The sequence below is a fragment of the Callorhinus ursinus genome, unplaced genomic scaffold (assembly GCF_003265705.2).
Source record: "Callorhinus ursinus isolate GAN/ISIS: 27379988/994484 unplaced genomic scaffold, GSC_fseal_2.0 scaffold1, whole genome shotgun sequence".
Classification (NCBI taxonomy): Eukaryota; Metazoa; Chordata; class Mammalia; order Carnivora; family Otariidae; genus Callorhinus; species Callorhinus ursinus.
In genome coordinates, this window is record NW_027397063.1 from 8,195,774 (window position 1) to 8,214,623 (window position 18,850).

Here is an 18,850-nt window from a genome sequence, read left to right on the forward strand (position 1 = left end):
TTTTTTTCCTTTTCCTTTTTTCCTCGTGGGCAAGTTACTGGAACCTTTTAAAAAATGATTATTTATGGTGCAAACTTGGAAAAGCAATTATGCCTGTTTTTCAAGTTCCCACCCGCCCGTGGCCTGTGCTACAAAGTGCCAATCAGCAAGATCCCCCTTGAGAGGCCTCTAGGCCAGTACATGGTTATTCAGCTACCCCGTTGGAGAACCCCAACTTGGATTTAAACATATTTTGAAATTACATGTCAGAGATGTTCCCAGCCTTCTTTCAAGTTCCTAAAGATATAAGTTTACCAAATGCTCAAGTAATAATGATTCTCAGAACTTACAGCAACAGAGTGGGAAGCATGAGAGCTGCCTTTTAGACAGCAGCACACATGCTACTCTGTAATGGATGGACGGATAGATACCCTGCAGATTTTCCCCATTCGTTTTCTGAATAATTGCTTCAGGGAACTCCAAGAAGGACCATTGTCAGCAAAATCTAAAACTCTATACCAGGGGTCAGCAAACTTTTTCTCTACAGGCCCAGATAAGTAAATATTTTCAACTTTTTGGGCCACATGGTCTTTATCACAACTCTGCGGTTGTACTCCCAAAGCAGCCACAGATAATGCATACACCAATGGGCAAAGCTCTGTTCCAATAAAACTTTATTTACAAAAGCAGGCAGGCCGATTTGGCTGTGTGTCATTATTCGCCAGCATCTGCTGGGCCTGCTATCCCTCTGAGGAAGACTCTGTATGGGGTTTGAACTCATCTATATACTTTGCTTTCCCTCTTTTTTTTTTTTCCCTCCCTTAAATGCTGCTATGTTCCACACATATTTCAGTTATGGTCTTGTGTCATCTTTTTTCTTGAAGGTAAAATGTTGGATTGGGTGGAGTAGGGAACTGACTCTTGAGCTTGATGTTATAGATCAGTCTGATCACGATGTTGGCCTGGGCATATCTCATTTTTTTTCTTCCCATGGGACCCATCTGGGTTGGGCACAGTCTTAGGGAAAAGGGTTTAGACTTGGGATTGTGCTCAGAAACAGTCCAGTAAGTATGAAGGCAATGGAGAAAATGCTCTTTAGGTATCTTGGGGGTAAAGCATGTGCCTATTAACTAAACAACCAGCTTAGGGAGTAAATTACATTAGTAATTCTATTAGAGACCGTGTACATATATGTTTATGAACAGTGGCCTGTATGTAAAGTATGCATTAAACATATGCATTAAATTCTCAAGAAGTTGATGTATTTATTAATTATCAATAATCAGGCCCCATGGGTGCTAATTTCACATACGGTCCACTTGGGGCCATTTGCCAATGTCTAGTCTCTAGGGGAAGATGGTTTAGATGGAGATAATGATGATGAGTGTGGAAATCAGGAAACAGGAGGTCCTCAACGCTATCTTCAGGCAGACCCAAGCCCTGAGTGACCCCAGACTGTTTTGCTTCTTGAAGAGATTCCCTTGAGGGAATTGACCTTCTAGGTTATTTCCCACCTATCCAGACTGGAGCAGGTCCCAGAGGAATAAAGCAAATAATTTCCAGGAATTCACCCTGGTGAATTTCTTCTGTGGCAGGTAGAGATGGAAGGATGCTTTGGGTAGCTTCTGGCCTCACCTTAATTCTACCATGAAATCTAAGCATCTAAGAACATTATAGGAGTGAAGCCCTTGAATATGAAACTGAAGCTGATTAAGGATACCTCTTCTTTCACACAAAAGCCCCTCAAGATACACTTTGCAAAGATATACTTTGTATGGATTAATTTATGAGTAAACTCTGTCATCTCTATGTGTAGTATGATACCCATTGATTAAAAAGTAGGCAGAAACCTGTGGTTTGGCCTTCAAATATTGAGCTGGGGTCATTTGAATTCCTGCTTTATGTCAGCTCTCATAGGGAAGTAAAGGAATTCCAGAGACTTACCTGTACAAGGAGAGACTTTGTCTATTTTCATCTTTCTTGACAGTTTGGAAATCTTATTGTGTGGCCTGGGTTACAGAAATAGACAAAACAAAATAGAGAAATCTGCTTTGTAGGAACAGACTTGGAAAATGTGGTTGCTAAGATAGTGATAGGCTTTATGTAGGGGGACTTTCCATTATCATTATACTCAAAGAACCAGAAAAGTGAACTCAGATGAAAAACATACCTTGGGTACTTGGAAAGTGTGCCTCTATAGAGAGGTTGTGTAAAACCCTATCAAAGGAATTCTCCATAGGAAGACTTGAGAATTTGTTTACGGCTTTGGGATGAAAAGTACTGCCCAAGTTGTTTTAATTACTGGCTGAAATTTGATGGAAAGAGGAAAAAAAAAGTCCTCCAGATGATACAAAGTAGACTTATTTCCTCATGCTCCATGGATAATTTTTGGAAAACATTTTCATTTTCCACTCTTACTTGACAAGCTTTGAATATGTATTTTCACTGCATATCTGAACATCTTTCCTGGGTTCCAGAACTGTGTTGTCCAATATGGTTGCCATCAGCCCCGTGTTGCTACTAAGCACTTAAAATGCAGCTACTGTGACTAAGGAACTGAATTGTTAATTTTACTGAATTTCAGCTAATTTAAGTTTAAATAGCCACATGTGGTTATGGCCACTTTATTGGGGGCAGGACAGATATAGAGCATTTCCATCATCGTGGAAAGTTCTACGTGGTGCTCTGTTCTAGAGTGTGAGAGATCCAAGTTTTATTCACAGAGTTGTTTTTAATACTGAAAACTTGATTTTCTCCCAGCTGACAAAGTGTAAAAAGGAAGGCTATGAAGAAGGTAACTTTGCTTCCATTTTATTCAGTCTTAACATTTGTTCAAAATTCTTTTCCCCCTATTCTGAGTAATTCCATTTCTTTTTATCTTCAGCATTTTGTATTTGTTTTTTCTCATGCAGTGAAATACAAACATAGTAATTTCAGGAAACTCTTTACTTAGTTGTGCTTGAAATATCCTCACTAATCCTTAGAGTCATAACTGAGTGGCCAATCCCATATTCTTAGTAGAAAAGACAAGAAAGAGAAAGACTTGTTTTCTTTGTTTGTGCCAAACAGGAAAATGCTGCAGTTTAGCAATAGAAAATTCAGAGGGAGGAAGCTTTTTAGGTCTTGAAAATGGACTCAGAGATGTGTGTGTTAATGTACCTTCCTGCTCTCTTTAATTTCTCAGGAGGATATCTGTGAGTATCCAACTTAGGCTTTTGTTTTGTTTTTGTTCTCGGTCTCAACATTAAGTACACCTTAGCTTCAGGAAAAAGAATAAACCTTTATTTTTATTTTTTACTTAAAATTGAAAAAAATTAAAATGTATTCAGCTTACATCAAGCCTCCCCCTCTTATACACACAAAACATCCAGAAGATTTTGGATACACTTTTACATATTTGTTTTCCTATTTGAATAATGGGAAAAAAGTTGAACAATAGTTTACACGTTGATGTCTGAAGGATATATAAAAAACCTGAAATATTTTGACAGAAAAATTTTTCAGCAAGCACATTTGAGTGGACAGTATGTTTCTTTTTTTTCCCTTAAGGTCAGTTTTGTAGGCTAAGAGACCATGGAGTTGGAAATTCGTGCTTGTACTGAAGGAACCTTTATTTTTAGGTCATGGTTTACAACCTTGTGTAAATATATTTCAGAATGTACGTAATGATCTCAAAATGGTCATATACCATCAAAATGGTCAAAATGATAATTTTCTGATAATTCCATCGGGAAAAACAAATTGAAAGTGAAACATGTTGAAATTATGAGGGAGCAAGCCAACTGAGGGCACCAGTCCTGTCTGTTTTGTCCCCGGGGTAAATCCAAGTGCCCCCAATCCCCTGTGCTGTACTTGGTTTCTATAGAATGAATGCATTTAAATGTACCAGTCAGTTTGTCTATTATTATGGAGTAAGAAACATAACCACAGGAACACTGGGGATCAGGGCCTCCTCTGGATGATTTTCGAGGCTGGAGACCCTATTGTCCAGAGAGGCAGGTGGTGACTTGGGATAAGCAGCCCCAGAAAGGTTTCTAGAGAGGCAGACCCAAGTGTCAGAGACAGATGGGGTTCACGGTCCCTGCTGGCATTTATACTTTAAGGAGCTTCCTGGCTTTCTGGTTGATGTAAAGTAGAAGGATGGGAGTGGAGGAGAGTCATTCCTTAGGTCCACATCAACACCCACATTCCCATTCTTTCCCTTTTATCTTGTCTCATCTGTAGATTGTCAGAAAAATACATCAGCAGCATTGCACCCCACTCAGAGGATTGCCAACACCTTCTCCAAATAAGAGTGATCAACATATTTAATAGACTTCAGCTGTGTTTTTGGGCGATCTGGCAAAAAACTTAACTGAAAAAAAAGAGTCAGATTTTCAAAAAGAAGCACTGCTTTATTGCTTAAATGTGGAAATAATAGAGACCACCAGCTAATAGTTTTGTGAAAAAGAAAGTTAAATATGTCCGTTGCTACTTCAATCGCGTATCCGTAAATGGAAGGTGACAAAGGGGAGTAATACGTGAAAAGGGGCTCAAGTTCCGCCCTGAACTCATTACTATTCTGAGCTCTCCACCCACAACAGTGATCTGCATGTCATCTGAAGAAGCTGAGAAACAATCTGCAAACCCTCCAACCATGCTGTCTCCAAATAAATAAAGGCACAGTGCGATTCACTTTTCAACGTCTCCCTCCCTCCCTCCAACCCTCTCTTGCCTCTGTTTCTCCCTGAAAGTGATTCTTGACTTTGAGCTTTCCTCTTGCCCTTGGATGCTGGCTGGACTCCAAGCAGCAGTGGAAACTTGTGAGTTTGGCAGACCTGACTTGTGAAATTATGCAGTTTGGTACATTTAGCCCATTTAGCCAAGATGTGACAGCAGTGATGTGATGTATGCAGAGAAAGGCATGATTCTTGACAGCTGTTGAGAGTCCTTCAAAGAAATATATGTCCCCTACAAGCTTTCATTCTGAAGTTGGTGCACACCTCCGAGGTGGCCCAGAAATCATACAGCAGCTCATCTTGTTTCTTCCTTCCTCCCTCCCTTCCTTCCTTTTCCTTCCTTCCTTCCTTCCTTCCTTCCTTCCTTCCTTCCTTCCTTCCTTCCTTCCTTCCTCTCTTTCTCTCTCTCTCTCTCTCCATCTTTACATTCTATGAACTAATTAAGCTCTGATTTTAGTATATGTGCTGCCGAAGCGAGCACCTAATTAAGCTCTGAAAAACCATTTAAACACAAGTAGGGCATGATTTCAACACTTCCAAAAAAATAGAAATAAAAAAGAGGCTGATATTGAAATCTTGTTTTCTCTAGCCCTGCCCCCAGAGCCTCAAAAACATTTAATAATAAATAGATAAAACTCCACCGAGGACAGAACCCCCACCCCCCAACATTTTTGTATTAGTTGGGGCTCTTGTCTCTTTCTACATCTGGGTTTATAGGTAACCTCTTTGAGCCTCCCCGACTCTTCAGTTCTCTAAGCAGAAGGAGATGAGAGCTCCTAGGACTTACTATAAAGATGGGATTTAAAACTCTGTGAATCTTAAAATATGAATAACTGAAAGGAAACCCGAGTGCCAGTTTTGACTTTCCCATCTGGACTGGTCGTGGCTTTTATTTCCTCTGCACCTGCCTCTCATCCTTTTCTTTGGGAACAAACACAGTCAGCAGGGTATCTAGAAAGGATATTAACATATTCAGGTTTCCGGTTTGGGAACAGCAAGTCTCCTGTTCCCCCAGCCCCCCTGAAGTGAGGTGTGGAAGCATCCTGATGTTTTATTGCCCTGATGAAAGAGCAGGAGGCAAAGACAGATTAGGTTTTGTGGAATGGGGCAGCCAGGAAATAAAGGTGGCTGGGTCTACTTCTAGGAACGGTGTGCACCTGACATTTATTGCCTGCCTGTCCATATTCTCATCCTTGGAATTAGAGATGGGCTTGCTTTCCTGGCCCCCTTGTTGCAGCAAGAGCTACTATGGCTGTTGCTGCCGGACATCGTAAGGAAGCCTCATGCACGCTGTCTGTGGCAGATTGCAAAACGTGGTCTCAACCTTCACCCCTCCTTGGGCCCATGTCTCCTTTCAATGTGACTTTGCAGTTCCTTCTATCAAAAGGTAGCATCTGTTTTCCACTGCACATGGGCTGACCTGCTATGGTCTTTAGAATGTGGTAGAAGTGATGACGAGCCAGCAGTCGATGACCTCTGTTGCAGAATTCCAAGATGACCACAGTGACCCTCACCCAGGGTAATCTCCTTGCTTTGAGTTGGTCAGAACCTGGGAGTATGATGAATTATCACTGTTATGAGTACGTTGTAGCAGAAGGGATTTTTAGAAAATATAATTAGCTTTACCAATCAGTTGACCTTAAGACAAAGAAAGTATCCGGTGGGCCTGACCTAATCCCACAAGCCACAAGACAATCTGGGTCTGGAGGTCAGAGACTGGGGAAGTCAGAGATCTGAAGCCTGGGAACTATTGGAAGCGTCATTTCTGGTTGGAGAGGGCCCTGTGATAAGGAGTGTGGGAAGCCTCTGGTTTGCTGAGAGTGACCTCTGACTAACAGCCAGCAAGGAAACAAGGACCTCAGTCCCACAACTGCAAGGAATTTAATTCTGCCAACACCAAGAATAAGGTGGGAAGCAGATTTTGTTCGCCCTAGAGTCTCCAGACATGAACTCAGCCCAGCTTTTTTCAGCCTTGTGATGCCCAGAGCAGAGAAGCCAGTCATGTTCTGCTGAACTTCCGATTTGCAGAACTGTGAGCTAGTAAATGATTGTTGTGTTAAGTTCATGGTAATTCTTATTACAAGAGTAGAAAATTAAAACAGTTTCAAAAGACCTGTGCATTTCTGTCCTCTCCTGGAACCTTGCCAAGGTCCTGAGACCTTGCCCAGACTCTTCTACAGGGAATGGAGCACAACTGAAGTGCCCCACTGCAGGCTGAGATGTTTCTAGAAGCAGAGCCATGTTACCCCCCCCCCCCCGAAGCCCGAGGGAGTTCAGCCCAGAGTAGAACGACCCAGCTTATCCTAGTCTAGGTTGCTAACCTGCAGAATCATAAGTGCTGCAGTCTGAATATTTGTGTCCCCCCTAGGTTCATATGTTGAGTCCTAACCCCTGTGTGATTAGGGCATGAGGACAGAACCCTCACGAATGGAATGGGTGGTCATATAGGAGAAGTTCCAGAGAGATCCCTCGCCCCTTCTGCCATATGAGGTTACAGCAAAAAGGTGGCTGTCTATGAACCACAAATCAGGCTCTTACCAGACACCAGATTTGCCAGCGCCAAGGTCTTGGGCTTCCCAGCATTCCAAACCATGAGAAATAAATGTTGTTGTTTATAAGCCACCCAGTCTGTGGAATTTTGTTGTAGTAGTCTGAACAGCCTGAGACAATGAGCTACAAGAATGACTGTTGCTTGGTCTGTTATGTTTTGGGGTGGTGTGTTACCCAGTATTATCTCATTGGCACACCATCTATCCTCGTGAGCAGGCCCCACCCTTTGGATGTCTTTGCTTAATGCTGACATGTACATTATCACATTTAGAAGGGGTGGACTGATTGTGCTGTCTCGTGCCGAGACCTCATTTCTGTGAAGTATTCAGGAAGCAGGCTACCTGAGAGCCAATGAAACTGTGGCCCAGGTTTTTCTTGTTCAGATGGAATCTTTTCCTCTGAGGGGTGGGGACCTCAGAGGATTTGGGTGTGTTGCTAATAGTGTGCTGGTCATTGTTATACACTATGCCTCTCTCTCTGGGAAACATTATTCATACAGATTTCTTTACCCTGACCTGTGGACCCTCATCTAGTCTCTTTCCACATGACCACCCCACTTGTCCCAGCCTTCTTTTGTTCTGGGTAAGGGAAGAGAAGCTTAGTGCACTGAACCCCAGAGGGAGAGATGCATAAGTATGTCCATGACCTAGAGTCTCTTGACTTTATGAGTCCCCGTCACCTGTGCATACCCTCCTTGGAGACCTGGGACATTCCTTTGCTATAGCATCTGTTGTATTGTCTTTGAGAGTCCACTTGTTTCCTACACACTAGACCCTGTGCTCCTGGCACGCAAATCCTTTGTTTTATTCATGTCTGACTCGTGGCACACATCCAGTGCCTGACACCCATGGGCACTCAAATATCCATTGAATAAATGTGACTACATATGAGGGTATACATATGACCATTTTTCTGTTAAAATAATTTTTTTGGCCATTCTTTAAAAAAAAAAGATTTGAAATCATGAAGAGACAAAGGTCCCCAGGCATGATATCTCTGTGCGGTATGTAGGGCTAGAAATAGCTGTTGGACGGGGCTGGAACTTCAAAGGCTGCAGGGCACTAAGTGTCGCCATCTTTGATCTCTAGTCTCTATCAGAGAACAAAAGGGCACGAGAGACTGGGGAGCTGATAAAAGCAAGCATCTTGTTCCAAGTTCAAAGCAGTGCTTTTGTGACCTGTTACATTATTAGGAGTGACACATCCCACCCGCGCGCTCTGGACAAACCTTTGGGTGTCACCACCTCTGTCTGGGCTACGAGCTACGGGCACCTCTCTCGGCTGTAAGTGCAGGGTCTGTGGCATCCCCGGGCAGCCAGTGGTTGACTCCAATGACTGCTTGCTTCTAAGCCAGGTGTGTGTTTTATAATCCGTCAGAGCTATTGTTTCATTCCTGTCCTAAAACATCAGATTTAGGGGATACTTAAGGACACAGAAGGAACAATTGAATCTCATTTCTGAGATGAGATGTTTTCACTGGCAAGTATAAATGTCTTCATCAAATAGTTGCTTCCAAGCAGATTCTGAATATGGGGAAGTGTAATTACAATACAGAATATGGCACTTTTTCGGGGATTGGGTATTTATAGGTTCTGGCTTCATCACATAGGATCTGTATGATTGTGGGTTGCTCAATCTCTATAAGCTTCAATTTCTTTACATGCAAACTAGACATCATAATATAAACAGGGTATTGTGAGTGCTGGGGGGCTGCTCACTCCTTACTCCTGATGTTTCTTTGCATTTGGAAGGACCTCCTTGTTTCCTTTCTCCCCTCTCCATTATCAGATGAAGGCGAATAGACGCTCCACTTCTCCCTCACTCATTCCAGAATTCATTTACTTGATTGGTGGGTATGAAAGAACATGTGTAGTGTGCCTTACCCTCTATCATTTCTCCTGGGGGCAGGCTGCTTACAGGGTGCCGGAACTTTTTCTGCTGGGATGGGACAAGGACAAAGGGAGGTCTGCTGCCCTCCCCCAGCACCACCTGACTTATCCGTCATGGTGGGCTCTGCCCTATGATCCTTGCCTCCTGGTAATCATGTCCCAGGAATCATGTGTAATTTCCCCTCCCCTTAAAGGGTGGGCATGACCTGGTGACTTGCTTCTAACAAACAATATGGCAGAAGTGATGGACTATCACTTCTGAGATTAGGTTACAAAAAGATTGTGATTTCTGTCTTTCTGGACCCCTCTCTCTATCCTAGAACCCTCGAGCCAAGCAAGCTGCTCTGTTAGAAATAGCTCTAAGGAGAGGTCCACATGGCAAGGCACTCATGTCTCTGGCAATAACCAGCAAGGAACAGAGGCCCTCAGTCCAACAGCCTGAGGAACTAATCCTGCCAATAGTCAGTGAGTCTGGAAGCCAGCCTTCTCCCAGTTGAGCCTTTGGGTGACCACAGCCCCTGCCAACACCTTGGTCGTAGCCTCCTGAGAGTCCCTGAACCAGAACCCTAATCAGCTCTGCTGCATGAAGATTCCTGACCCCCATAAATGGTGAGGTAAGAAATGTTTGTTATTTAAAGCTACTAAGTTTTGGGGTTATTTGTTACACAGCAATAGGTAACTAATAGAGCTGGACAGACCTGGGTAATTCTTGTTTTTTTTTAAGATTTTATTTATTTATTTGACAGAGATAGCGAGAGAGGGAACACAAGCAGGGGGAGCGGGAGAGGGAGAAGCAGGCTTCCCGCTGAGCAGGGAGCCCGATGCGGGACTCGATCCCAGGACCCCAGGACCCCGGAACCATGACCTGAGCCTAAGGCAGATGCTTAACGATGGCTCCCCTAGACCTGGGTAATTCTTGTTCAGTTTTGGGAAGCCCTTTGTCCCTCCAGTGTAAGTGTATTCTCCAGCCTCGCCCAGATTGGTCAGAAAGATGGTGGTTTGTTCCCCACCTGCATTTTTCTTTTTGTCTTACTTCCCAATTGTTTATTAATTCGAAACCTGGACAAGGGAGAGATGTGTTATTTATCACCTGCCAGCCTTCCACAAAAATCCTCCACATGAAGGCTTTTCGTAGGGGTTACTTGTCTTTAAGAATTGCTGTAGGGATTGCTGCAAGTGAAGTTAGTAGTTTTGCCTGAGACAGCATTTCCCCCGTCTCTCTGCTATCGCTAGAAATGCTCATGCTCTTTCTAGTCCTGTTACAGGTTTATGCCCGAGGCTTCTGCGCTTTGAAGTCTCTCCATCTCCAAACCCAATTCACAAACTTTTCCAAGGCCCCTGTCTTGGCTTTCCGTTTGCTCCTCCTATCAAAACCTCCCCATCTGAAGCCCAGATCCCAGGAGTAGAAATCTCAAGTTCCTGTGAAGTCAGTGTGGGAGGAATTTGGGGGCTTAAGCAGAGGCTGAAATTTGGGATCACTTCAGGAGGAGGACAGGCTTTCCTACCTGATCGTAGAGGCATGCCCATGTTACTTCAGGGAGAAGCAAAGAGAGAAATCCGGACTATTATTAAATAGTTAGACTTCTCAGAAGGTGTTAACGAGGCTGCAAGCATTTGGGCACCCTTTGGTTTTTCTCACTTTTTCTTTCTCAGTTCAGGGAATTTAAATGTGTGCACTTAATTCCAAGGCTTTGGTCACTCCTGGACATTTCTCAAACATGCTCCAGGATTGCCCCGGGACAAATAGCCTCTCACTTGGAGTCATAGCTCCCTGGAGGGCAGGGAGTGGGCACAGTTTGGCCCTCTCTGGAGGGAAAGAGGGAGAGACGTGGGGCCTGGCATCTCAAGAAAGTTAAAATGTGCTGTTTCCATTTCTTCCCTTGCATCCTATTTCAGATTCTGTTTTTTTTTTTTTTTTGAAAGGATTTAAAAACAGGAAAACAGCATTTGGATTTTATAAAATACAACAGATCAATTCCTACTTGTGGTTTTACCCTGGAGCCTGGCATAGAGAACTGTTCTAACAGATATTTTTCAAAAATCATTAGGCTCACCAGAATTTAAGCTGGCCCATGACTTTTGGATTGGATCCATTTTTTTTTTTTTTAATCTAATACTTTTCCACCCCCAGTGGTCTCTGGCCTTTAATCCTGCTCTCTATAACACAAAATTTAGGAAAAAAAACATGTATTTGCCCACTGAAGATATGCTTTCATATTCTTTCACATTCATGGGTTTCTGAGCAAACATAACTGCTTGAATAGGAAAGAAAAGCACAGCTGATGAATTTCCTACTGTTTAGTTAGCTTCCATGATTTTTAATAATTCTCAATTTCTGATACCAACCTCTCAATTTCCTTTGGGGCTACCCTGGTGATATGCTTATTTTTGTATCTGCATTAGATTATCTAGGGTAATCAAAAATCATTGGTGATAGTTATTAAAAAAGTGTTTTATTTTAGGAGACATTATATAATTTTAATGTACAGTTAATATGTAATATATCTGCATAGTTAATTTGTGAAAGTCCCTGTCATTTAACTGGGGCACTGGATTAGTTTCCTATTGCTACTGTAATAAATTACCAAAAACTGAGCATTTAAAACAACACACTTTTTAAAAATCTTACAGTTCTGGAAGTCAGGGGTCTGAAATGGGTCTCATGGGGCTAGATGTCAGCAGGGCTGGTTCCTTCTGGAGGCTTGGGGGCGGGAGGATCTGTTTTCTTGCCTTTCCCAGTTTCCAGAGGCTGCCTGTATTCCGTGGCTCATGGCCGTGCAGGGCTCCAATCTCTGTTTCCTTTGTTATATCTCCTTTGACTCTGACATTCATGCCTCCTTTCACTTACAAGGACCCTTCTGATTCCAGTGGGCCCACTCAGGTAATTAATTAGTCACATCTACAAAGTCTCTTTTTGCCATGGAAGGTAACACATGCACAGGTCCCAGGGATGAGTACGTGCCCATTTTCAGTGGACAGAGTCATTATTATCTTAGCCATAGGCTTTTTCAGAACACTTACTTCGGCGTCATGAAATAAAAGGGTCTCAGACTGTCTCTGTTTGATGGTTGGTACCAAGGCCAGGATGAGACAAATGCTACAGTCCTTATTATTATTATTGCTATTTTTTTTTTAGAAAGGATACAACAGATTTTATTGCTGTTTTCTTTTGAATTCTCAGGTAACTCTGAGACCATTTTGGTTTGCCAACTTGCCCTATTATAGAAGGGATCATCTTGAATTCAATAAATCAACCATTCAGTGTCTTTTCATGTCTTCTGCCCGTTTTTTGACTTGATTATTTGTTTTTTGGGTGTTGAGTTTGAGAAGTTCTTTATAGATCTTGGATACCAGCCCGTTATCTGTAGTGTCATTTGCAAATATCTTCTCCCATTCTGTGGGTTGCCTCTTTGTCTTGTTGACTGTTTCCTTTGCTGTGCAGAAGTTTTTATCTTGATGAAGTTTTGATCCCAAAAGTTCATTTTTGATCCCAAAAGTTCATTTTTGCTTTTGTTTCACTAGCTTTTGGTGATGTATCTTGAAAGAAGTCGCTGTGGCCGATGTCAAAGAGGTTACCGCCTATGTTCTCCTCTAGGATTTTGATGGATTCCTGTCTCACACGAAGGTCTTTCATCCATTTTGAGTTTATCTTTGTGTATGGTGTTAGAGAATGGTCGAGTTTCATTCTTTTGTATACAGCTGTCCAATTTTCCCAGCACCATTTATTGAAGAAACTGTCTTTTTTCCATTGCATATTTTTTCCTGCTTTGTCGAAGATTATTTCACCATAGAGTTGAGGGTCCATATCTGGGCTCTCTATTCTGTTCCATTGGTCTATATTCCTGTTTTTGTGCCACTACCATGCTGTCTTGGTGATCACAGCTTTGGAATATAGCTTGAAATCGGGCAACGTGATGCCCCCAGCTTTGTTTTTCTTTTTCAACATTTCCTTGGCGATTCGGGGTCTTTTCTGATTCCATACAAATTTTAGGATTGTTTGTTCCAGCGCTTTGAAAAATGTCATTGGAATTTTGATCGGGATGGCATTGAAGGTATAGATTGCTGTGGGTAGCATCGACATTTTAACAATGTTTATTCTTCCGATCCATGAGCATGGAATATTTTTCCATCTTCTTCAATTTCTTTCATGAGTGTTCTGTAGTTCCTAGAGTATAGATACTTTACCTCTTTCATTAAGTTTATTCTGAGGTATCTTATGGTTTTTGGTGCTATTGTAAATGAAATCGTTTCTCTAATTTCTCTTTCTACAGTCGCATTGTTAGTGTATAAGAAAGCAACTGATTTCTGTGCATTGATTTTGTATCCTGCCACATTACTGAATTGCTGTATGAGTTCTAGTAATTTGGGGGTGGAGTCTTTTGGGTTTTCCACATAAAGTATCATGTCATCTGCAAAAAGAGAGAGTTTGACTTCTTCTTTGCCAATTTAAGAAGACATACAAATGGCTAACAGACACATGAAAAAATGTTCATCATCATTAGCCATCAGGGAAATTCAAATCAAAACCACATTGAGATACCACCTTACATCAGTTAGAATGGCAAAAATGGACAGGGAAAGAAACAACAAATGTTGGAGAGGTTGTGGAGAAAGGGGAACCCTCTTACACTGTTGGTGGGAATTCAAGTTGGTATAGCCACTTTGGAAAACAATGTGGAGGTTCCTCAAAAAATTAAAAATAGAGCTACCCTATGATCCAGCAATTGCACTCCTGGGTATTTTCCCCAAAGACACAGATGTAGTGAAAAGAAGGGCCATATGCACCCCAATGTTCATAGCGGCAATGTCCGCAATAGCCAAACTGTGGAAAGAGCCAAGATGCCCTTCAACAGATGAATGGATAAAGAAGATGTGGTCCATATACACAATGGAATATTACTCCGCCATCAGAAAGGATGAATACCCAACTTTTACATCAACATGAATACCCAACTTTTACATCCTCCAGTCCCATCACATGGGACTGGAGGAAATTGTGTTAAGTGAAATAAGTCAAGCAGAGAAAGTCAATTATCATATGGTTTCACTTATTTGTGGAACATAAGGAATAGAATGGAGGACATTAGGAGAAGGAAGGGAAAAATGAAGGGGGGGAAATCGGAGGGGGAGACTAACCATGAGAGACTATGGACCCTGAGAAACAAAGAGGGTGTTAGAGGGGAGGGGGGAGGGGGGATGGGTTACCCCTGGTGATGGGTATTAAGGAGGGCGCGTACTGCATGGAGCACTGGGTGTTCTACGCAAACAATGGATCATGGATCACCACATTAAAAACTAATGATGTACTGTATGGTGACTAACATAACATAATAAAATTAAAAAAATAAAAAAAATAAACCATTCAGTAAAGAAATCATTTAGTTTCGGAACGAGCAGGTTTAGACTGCCTGAAGCTACACGTCTTGCTATAATAAAATAGGAGCAGACTGTTTCAGATTACTACATGTATGCAGGCACACACTACATGTAAAATAAAGGCACATTTAACATCTACAGAATCTACAACCCGTCACCGGAAAGTTTCCACAAAGGCAAAAAGACCTGTCAGGCTATTCTTTTGAGTTTATCCACCTGCAGATTTTCATTTCCTGGCATACTTCAAGTGGAATAAAATCTTGATGATCTGTCCAAATTTCATCTGCCGTAATGAACGTTACGGATTGTTAAAGGTGACCACCTCTTGTGCTTCCCGTACATGGAAATCTCCACTGATTCCTCACTGCCCGCTTTAACTTTTCTCGTGCTTTCTCCCCCTCATCTGTTAGATGAACATCACCAAAACTGTCCTTTCCACCTTTTTCTGAATATCCCTGATTTCCAGCACCTCTCCCTTTTTTGTCTTATTGTCCTCTGCCTGTACATTGCTTCTCTTTTCTTCTCCACACTAATCTTAGATCTACTAACTGAAGGTCCGAATCACATTATTTGGACTTGGTGAATTCTGCAGCGCCTATGACGCACCCTGTTCACTTGGTATTTCGAGCAGGCTATTTTATTTGTGGCAAGGTGCAACTTTGAAATGTTCACGAATGTATTTTTTTTCCCCTGGTCACGATTTGTCTCCTGTCCCTTCCCTCCTTTTCAGGCAGCTGCCAGAGCACTAGGGTTTTATTAACTTGTCCAAAGGATGCTATCGTTGAGGGAACAGAAGGCAAGCTGAGGACAAAGCAGAAGGTGACACCCCACAACCCCCCCACCCCCCAGATGGGATCTATGTGACGCTCCTCAGGCACTCCTGGCTGCCCTAAAGCTAAGGAGAGGAAAAACAAATAGTTAATCTGTAGAGATCACAATCTTGCGAGACCTGAGTCTTCCTCAGTTTACAAATGTCTTAGCAATCTACAAGAACAAAGCATTTCTATCAATAATCTAGCTTCCAGAAGGAAATGTAGATACAATTAAATGTCCTTATAACCTGCAGCTCATTGACAGATACTTGAGGTGGGCAGAGTATAAAGTTCCTCCAGGAAGCTCCCAACTGTCTTCATGTTAATGCCTTGCTAGAGGGAAAAACAATCTTCACTTGCTAATGGCAAGGCCTCTGGTATCCTGTGAGTCTTCTTTAACATGAAAATCCTTTTGAAACCTCTCTTTTCCTTACCTCCCCCAACCCCATAGTAAATAATCAGCCACCCCTCACAAGCCCAGTGCAACAGCTCTTTCTGCCCACGGGTCCTGTCTCCATGCTGTAATAAACCACCATTTTGCACCAAAGGCCTCTCAAGAATTCTTTCTTGGTCGTCGACTCTGGACCTCACCCCACCGAACCTCACCTATATTCCAAAACCCCATCACTATAGCCAAATCAAAGAGTTAATTCTCAGTTTTTGGGTTTTGAAAGCCTGGCCTTTGAATTTCACAAGGCAAGGTTCAGAAGGATATGGGGTCATAAGGTCTGTTCCAAAGCCAGTGAACTGTAAACAGGTGTGTGTGTGTGTGTGTGTGTGTGTGTGTGTGTGTGTGTGTGTACACGGCGGGGTCGGGGCAAGACTTCCCCTAAGGGTGTACAGGGACATGGGCATGTCACCAAATCAGCTTCCAGATCCTCGGATTCCCTTTCTCCTCTTTTCTCAGATGGCTCTGCCTACAGACACACGATCTGCAGGGTTTAGTCTTGTTTTCACACTTGCCCTTTCCCCATTCCCCCCTTATTCTTGCGATGTTGAAAAAGCTCTGAGCACCAAACCAAGGGACCTTGTGAAATAGGGGTATCGAGAAAGCAACCTGCTGAGCTGACTGGCAAACAGGGCCTTTTACAACTCAAATGGCTCCTGATGCTTTGCTCTAAACAAAATTGAAGACCTGCTCAGGATTATTCAAAATAATCTTTGCTGTTAGGCCACTATGCTATGTTCAGGATGTAACTCTGAAAAAGTTCGAAGAGTTGAAGAACATTGCTATAACAAAATCTATTCCGTTTCTAGCTACTTATTTTTTTTTTAAGGTTCTTTCAGTGCTGCTTATTAAAACAAGGAATGGCATTAATCCTGGCCTTTGTGCCATTCTAGCAACAAGTAATATTCATTCATGCAGAGATGAACCAATTAGGAAAAACAAACCAATTCTGTCCAATTTAATAAGAGATGAATTTCTGGTAGAATTTGAACTGTTTTTTTAGAATTTGAATTTTTATGTTTATTAACATTTTAAATATATTTGTATTGTTATGTGAAGTATAAAGATATGTTGCCAGAAGAAAAATTAAAAAAACAACAATGCAGTAGAACCTGTATAGTCATAGGAAATTTAAAAAAGTGTAAATTTACATTCTTCTTATTTTTTTAGTAGTGAATTATGATAGGCTTATTTAGGAAAATTCTTTCAAGTATAATTTATTGTATTAGAATAAAGTTCTGTGGGGGAAAATGGAATGGAAACATGACTTTGAGGAATGTTATAAAACAAGATCACATGTATAATTATATTTTTAAATGGACAATGGTGTGTGTCAAATTCCTTTGGAATTTAGATTCCATTGGAAACATTTAACAGAGTGGAGTAACAGCTTTATTTTAGACTTGCAGTATTAACAGCTCACTGAGAGTCACATCTAGCAACTACTTAAACTTATGATAATACAGAGATGGCAACTTAAAATGTGTTAGGTAGGGGTACAAAGTCTTTGGAAATTATTTTAGGGCATAGATGAACCAAAAATGTTGAACATCTGATCGTACAAATCATCCATAATGAATTTAAAAACAAGATTTCAGATGAGGTTAATAACCTATAGGCCTGGGATAGGGGTTGTTGGCAGAGAGCATTGTTTCCAAGACCAATGGAGGTGGACTCGCCTCTGACAGTGGGTGGGGCTTGGGGCGGGGCTTGGGGCGGGGCTTGGGGCGGGGGGATGATGGAACTTGCAGAGTCCAGTCTGAGAACTTCAGAACCACAGCCCTCATTCTGGTCTGCAATCTCTGGAAGCAGGTGGTATGTGGCTAGGAGCAGGGGGGTAAAGATGGCTTCATGGGGGAAATGCCTGGGATTTTAGAAATTTTCGTTCATGTGGTTTCTCCTAGTGTCCCTTCTGGGTTGGAAGCCCACAGCAATTACTCATCTTATTAGTGCTCCCTGTGTAGCTTATCTTCCTTTCCGGTCTTACTTTTCCCACTGCCTCATTTGTGCTTCCTGAGATCATCTCCCAAATAAACTACCTGTGGCCAAATTCTGTTTCAGGGTCTGCATTTGGAGGCCTCCAAACCAGGCCATGAACCATAAGTTACTTTCTTCAATAGAATACATTTAATTTCAGTTCAATTTAACATGCGTTTATTGGGTGCATGCTAGATTGGCTCTTGGGACACCTGATAACTACTTATTGATTAATTAATCAGAATGGAATTGCTGGCAGTATCATCTGGTCTTCTTTCTACTGCATGTTCATAAAGAGATTTGGAAAAAAAACTGACGTTGTATGTATTAATCTTAAAAAGAGATGGTATGTGTAGTAGAAGCTGATCTGTCAGAGGCAAATGCAAATGACATAAAAAAACTTGAATATTTAGTGGATTCTTTTGGAATAACTGTAATTTTTCAGTAAACATTTTTTCCTTCTTATGAAATTTGTTGCTGCTCCCTCATGGCAAGCGGGAACCATAAAAGAACGCAAGTGTAGTGTCTGGTTTTAAAACAACAGTTAAGCTTTCTTTGCAAGGGCAAATAAGAATCATGTTCTGTTCTGGAGTTAATAGGAAATAAGCAAGATTTTCCCCTTAACTTTCATTATGGCTCATGCAAATGCTGGTAATGCAGTTATGTAAATGTGTAGCTGAGGTTTGGAATGCTGCCTTTATTATTTAACTGTAACGTTATAAAATGTCTCATTTGCATATTACATTTTTTTTTTCCCTGCAGTGGTCTAAAGTTTATAAACAAGCTCTATTTTTTTTTTTTTTAGAGAAGGACTTAAAACAGAGGCTTCTGGCAGTGAGAATATAGAATCTTCCCCAGTATTTGCTTTGAGCTTTGGACAGGGAGGCAGGCATGTTTATGACTACAAGTGGAGAAAACTACAATTAGAGAGAAACAGTAAGTGCATTTGGATGGCTCCTCTCCGTGTGTGAGGTTGAGCAAGTGGTATCCTCACTTCTGTGTTGGAGAAGATGGAGGTCACTCAGAATCATCACCAATCCACCGGTGTCCATTGGTTTGCTTTTTGATGCTCAAAATCACTGAATATGTTCTCCCTTCACTG